This window comes from Asparagus officinalis, chromosome 7 (genome assembly GCF_001876935.1).
Source record: "Asparagus officinalis chromosome 7, Aspof.V1, whole genome shotgun sequence".
In the NCBI taxonomy this organism is placed as follows: Eukaryota; Viridiplantae; Streptophyta; class Magnoliopsida; order Asparagales; family Asparagaceae; genus Asparagus; species Asparagus officinalis.
This window is the reverse complement of record NC_033800.1, coordinates 34,096,023-34,102,403: the sequence shown is the minus strand read 5'-3', so window position 1 is coordinate 34,102,403 and position 6,381 is coordinate 34,096,023.

The following is a 6,381-nucleotide window of genomic DNA, read 5'->3' as shown; positions in this document are numbered from 1 at the left end:
AATTTTGTTGAGTCACTGATTGGAAAACTTCTGGAGAAGAGACTCCCTTTCGGTGACTTTCGACCTGTCCTTGAGCGCAAAATAGCCTCAATAAAGGATACTGTCTCCCCTAACATCGCTGAAGCTTTGACCGACGATGTAAATCAATTTGAGCGTAGGTTTGTGAAACTCCAGGAACTCCAATCTATTGGTGTCTCTGGGTATGTTGCTGCGCAAATGGAGGCTCGTATGCAGACATGGCGTGAATCTCGAGAATCGATCGAACTTGGGATTCAGGCGCAGCAAAAACGGGTCGACCAAGCGGAGGCAGTTCTTTCCGAAAGATCGGCTCATTTACGTGAAATTGACTCGTCGTTAGCCTCTGTTGACGTCGAAATAGCGGAGCTTGAGCGAAAGCTGGTGGAGGTGAAGCAGCGAAGAACTATTCTGGAGGTGACCAAGGCTGGGGAGGAGCATAGCAAGGCCGTAATATCCAGCAAAGTGATGCTTTCGAGGGAAAGATTAACCAGGATGAAGGAAGAAGCCGCGCAACTATTATCTGCTTCTGAGGACTCCTTCAAAACCGAACTGCAGCGTGAGCTTGAACGTGCTTATGCTGAAGAGTTAATCAAGCTTGAGCAAGAAATCATTAGTCTAAAATACAATGTAAAGTGATTGTGACTGATGTATCCGAACATTTTTGTTAATGACATGCGTGTTTTGTTCAGTGCGCTTTTTATTCTTATTATGATTTCTCATTCTTTTTAGAACAATCAACCATAATACTTGTAGGATTTTTGGCAAATCCTCAGCCGTCAACGGATTTGGTATGCCTTTACCGACTACCGTTTGAATCGGGCTAGCTTGTGAATTATCTAGGTCCGTTTCACAAGTAACGTTGTGCTAAAAGGATGAACCCCTTTAGACTTAATGCTACGAATTTGAATACGTAGACTTGATCATTTTCTTACGGTAAAAGACAAACCGGCGACGCGTATTAGGCGCCGACTTATCCCTGCTTAGGCTTCGGGATCAAATTCCCCAGACTAGAATTCTGGTGTCTTTTCAATCGGTGAAAGACTAAACCGGCAACGTGTGTCAGACGTTGACTTATCCCTTCTTAGGATTCAGGATAAAATTCCCCGTACTTGTGAGGTACGGATTTTGGGAGTTGAAAATATCGCATCCTTTTATAGGACAAAAACGAACTAGATACTGAAGAGGATGAATTTTATATTCTTTCTTCAGTCCTTCTTTTGAGGGAGAAGTGAACCCGGTATCAAAGAAGCAGAATTTTATATTCTATCCTTGATATGCAGAAGAAACTAAAAGTGGGATCTCCACTTCAAGAATCTGTGAAATGAAACTAAGAATGGGATCTCCATCCTGAGAATCGGGAGGATTCAGTTTACCCCAACTTTTATAGTCTAGGTTATCTGATCCGGGAATAAGTTTTCTTGTTTATCAAGATGAAATTCAAACTCCAACCCTAACTTTTATAGGTTTGGCCGGAGAGACAGACATGGACTTTTTTCGTTTATCGAAGAGAAATCCAATTTTGGCCCAAGTGACTTGATAGTTAGACCAAAAGGGGATATTGAGACGACCCTAACTTTCGTAGGTTTGGTCGTTCAGTGTAGAGCGAAGGCCTTCTTTGCCGAAGAGGGGAAGGCAACTTCAAAGTAGGAATGTGAGTACCAATCATAGTGGCAGTCAGACTTGGCCCAAGGAATTTAGGCCTGTTGTAAACTGATCTGATAATGAGGGATACTAAGAATTTTCTTGTGAGGAAAGATTGGTTCTAACAAGTAATCAAATCTCATCTCACAAAAGATTGTTTAGACGATTACAGCAGGGGTTCCCTATAACCAGGTTTGAATTATTTTAGAGAACAGCTGGTTGTTTCCGGGTTATCCTTAAGAATATCGTATATGGTATTCTCCAGGAACTTCCCGTCAATAATGAATTCTGAATGTACTAAAGGTAGTACTTTTTCAGAAATTTGCCATTTATTGGCATCATGAGCCGATCACCATCCTTGGTAACTAGGCGATATGCGCCACTCGAATAGACTGTCTCTACTACGAATGGCCCGTCCCATTTGGGTTCAAATTTACCTTTCTTCTTGGAGTTAAGGATCATAGGCCGCCTTTCAGTTAAGACCAAATCTCCTTCCTTAAAACTCCATTGTCGCACCTTCTTATCGAAAGCTCGGGATATTCTGGCTTGGTAGAACTCAATATGTTGCTGAGCTTCTAAGCGCTTTTCGTCAAGCATCTCGAGTTCTTCGAGGCGTTTCTGATGTTGCTCTTCGGTCGTCATCTGGGTTGTGAGAGCGATTCGAAGAGATGGGATTTGTATTTCTAACGGAAGGACGGCTTCACACCCGTACACTAAAGAGTATGGGGTTGCTCCCGTCGGCGTGCGCACTGTGGTACGATAGGCCCACAGAGCCGCGCCGAGCTTGTCGTCCCAATCTCGCTTATTGGTCTTCACGAGTTTTGACAACAGTTTTATGATAGTCTTATTGAAAGCTTCAGCCAATCCATTCGCTGTGGGATTGTAAGCCGTTGACGAGATATCCTGAATTTTAAACTTCTCGCAAAACCTGATAAAGACGTTGCTGACAAATTGAGGACCGTTGTCATGTATGATTCTTCTTGGGACACCATGCCGGTAGATAATATGGTGTTTGATGAATGCGATGACGTTGCTTGTTTTAACTTCTCTGAGTGGGACCGCTTCAGCCCATTTGGAGAAGTAGTCAGTAATTGCTAAGATGAACCGGTCACCTTTGATCGACGGGGGATTTATAGGACCAACGATGTCCATTCCCCAAGTTTCAAATGGCCATGATGTGACCGACGGATGCAAATACTCCGGCGGTTGGTGCATATAATTCGCATGTATCTGACACTCATGACATTTTCGGGCGTATGCAACTGCGTCAGTCATTATATGAGGCCAGAAGTATCCCATTCTTCTGATGCGGTCATAAAGTTTGGGACCGGGTTGGTGTGCACCACAAACCCCTTCGTGCGCTTCCTTGAGGACTTCCTTCGCCTCTTTAATCGATAAACAACGTAGCAGTAAACCATCATACCCCCTGCGATATAGCGTTCGACTCTCCGTGTTATAGTAAAATCTTGCCGCCCTTCTTCGGATTGAATCCCTCTCTTTTATATCTTCCGGTAGGATTCCATGTAGGACATAATCAATGATAGGGAAACGCCAATCTCGGGGTTCAAGCTCGAGTTGAGTTGAATATACCTCTTGAATATCCTCTTCCTTGTCATCTTCATCGTGAATTGGCACGAAGAGTTGATGAGTTCTCACCGTAACGGACTGTTCCGTTTCGGGCGGCTGTGCCAGGGACACGGCTAATGCTGCCAGCGCATCTGCGTACGTGTTTTGTAGGCGTGGAATGTATTCGATGAAGAATCCTTCGAACGATTCTGCCATCTCAACAGCTGCCTTGTGGTATGGTATTAAATCTTGATTTCTGACTTCATACTCTCCCTGAACTTGCTTAACTATTAGTTGAGAATCACCGAAGGCTTCGAGATACTCAACCCCCAGCTCTTTAGCAAAGCTGAGTCCAATAAGCAACGCGTTATATTCAGCTACATTGTTTGAACACGGCCTGGTTAGTGAGTAAGCTCGAGGCATCACATGTTTTCCTGGGGACACTAAGACGACTCCAACTCCGGAGGAAATCTTAGAAGGTCCGGGATCACTTGCTACATTAGCCGCTCGAGAAGCACCATCAAAGTATAAACACCATACTTGCTGACAAGAGGTTGCGTTAACTTCATGGGTTTCATCTGGCAAATCGTCGTATATCTCGGGCGTATCCGTAGTTGGGTTAGCTGCCAAGAGATCGCAGATGGCTTGTCCTTTTACCGACTTCTGTTGTTTAAAGTACAGGTCATATTGGGACAGGAGTAAGGCCCATTTTGCCAAGCGCCAGTTCATGAAAGCGGGCTGTGTCATGAATACTCGGACTGGGTTAACTTTGGAGATAACATAAATAGTCTGTCCTACTAGGTAATGTCGCATCTTTTGTATCGCGAATACCAAGGCAAGACATTCCCTTTCGATCATGGGATATCGGGATTCAGCGCCTATCAAGGTCCGACTTAGATAATATACCGCCTGCTCACGACCGTTATCGTCATCTTGCGCAAGTAATGCACTTAATGAGTGGCTCGTCGCCTTGATATAAATCAAGAACGGTTTACCCGATTTCGGTGCAACGAGTACAGGAGACCTTGAGAGATATTCTTTAATGCTCTCGAATGCCTTTTGACAAGCGTCATCCCATACGAACGACACGCCTTTCTTTGTGAGTTTGGAGAATGGCTGACACTTTCCCGAAAGGTTCGAGATGAACCGACGGATATAGGCTAATCGTCCTTGCAATCCTCGGAGCTCCTTGAGATTTCTCGGAGGTTGTAATTCATTAATTGCCTTAACTTTATCAGGGTCGATGCGGATACCTGTTGTAGTGACGACAAATCCCAGAAACTTACCACTTGACATTCCAAGGAAAGACTTGGTGGGATTCATCTTTAACTGGTGAGTCCGCATGAGCTCGAACATAGTCTTTAGGTCTTTGAGGTGATCGTTTTTATTACGGCTCTTCACTACCAAATCGTCGACATAGCATTCGACGGTTTTACGGAGATGCTCTTGAAAAATTTTGGACATGGCCCGTTGATAAGTGGCGCCCGCGTTCTTTAGACCAAACGGCATCACTGTGTAGCAGAACACTCCGAGAGGTGTCCTGAATGCGGTATGTTTTTCATCTTCTGGGTGCATCTTGATTTGATTGTAACCCGAGAACCCGTCCATAAAGGACATCCTCTCAAACCCACACGTGTTGTCAATAATAACATCTGTGATAGGGAGCGGGAAATCATCTTTCGGACATGCATTATTCAAGTCTCTGAAGTCAATGCATATCCTTATTTTCCCGTTCTTCTTGAGGACCGGAACAATATTCGCGAGCCAATCCGGATGTTGTTCTTCTCGGATGAAACCAGAATCGATTAATTTTTTGACCTCTTCTTCAATCGCTTCCATGATTTGTGGGCGGAACCGTCTTTGCTGCTGCTTAACAGGTTTTGCATCCGGTTTGATATTAAGGCGGTGGGCTGCTACGTTCGGATCAAGTCCTGGCATATCTTCGTAATTCCAAGCAAAAACATCTATGAATTCTCTGACGAGGGAAATTAAGTCCTCTTTTTCCTCTGGTGGAAGACTATCACTTATAAATATTGGCTTTGGATTAGAATAAAATGCAATAAGATACATTAGCTAGGATAAGGCAATATGAACAAGTGAATATATCCTATCAATGAGATATTACAAATATATGAGCAAGGATATATGAACTAACACAAGGGTAAAATAAACAATCTACACAAGTGATAGGGTAAAATGATGAGCAATACACAAAGGCGATATAAGATATGAAAACGAGAATAAGAACGCCAATGCAATCACAAACAAAACGATATGTTTACGAGGTTCGGTCCCCACGACCTACGTCCCCGCTCCTCACCTCGAGGAGATCTCCACTATCACAACCGGGTTTTCTACGTTCACCCGAACAACGTTTACACCTCACAATACAATCACTATGTAATCACACCTCACACACTAAGTGTTGGTCCTAGCCCGTGTCCTCCTCCTCAAGTGCTCGGTTACAACCTCTCCCTAGGCACGTCAACCGACGCCACTCCTCTTGGATTCGACCCCGTCTCTCACCACACACTTCTCTCGGTGTACAAGTGTATTACAAGTGAATCCTCACAATAAGCACAATATAAATCAAATGATTTGTTCTCTAAACAAGGTGAGAACTCAATTAAGCACAACTCTAAGTCACTAATCTCACAACCCAAAATTATACTATGAATGTAAATACAATAAGCTCAATAGGTTGTGTGTGAACAGAGAGTATCAATAAAACAATTTAAACTCAATATAGAAATCTAGCTTATGGAAATTAAGATCAAAACAATAAATAGCTAGAATTGAGTTTAAGGAAAACTTCTCTATAGATCAAGAGTGAGAGAGAGATGAGTTGAATGCCCAAACACCAAAGGATGATCTCCTCTTTGCTCTTGTGAAATTTGCTTCACAAACTAAACTCAAACAAACTCTTAAACTCTTTTAAACAAAACTTAAACCCTTGATTAAAAACTTTCTTAAACTTGTTTTAAAACTCTCTTAGATGGCTTGAAAGAAAACAGCAATAGGGTATTTATACCCACTCAAAAACTCAGCCAAAACCCCTAACAAAAGACAAAAAAGTCCCCAGAAGACAGCTCAGAAAAATAGCCGTTAGTGTCTAACGGATCTATTGGCGGTCGACCGACAGAACGTTCGGTCGAC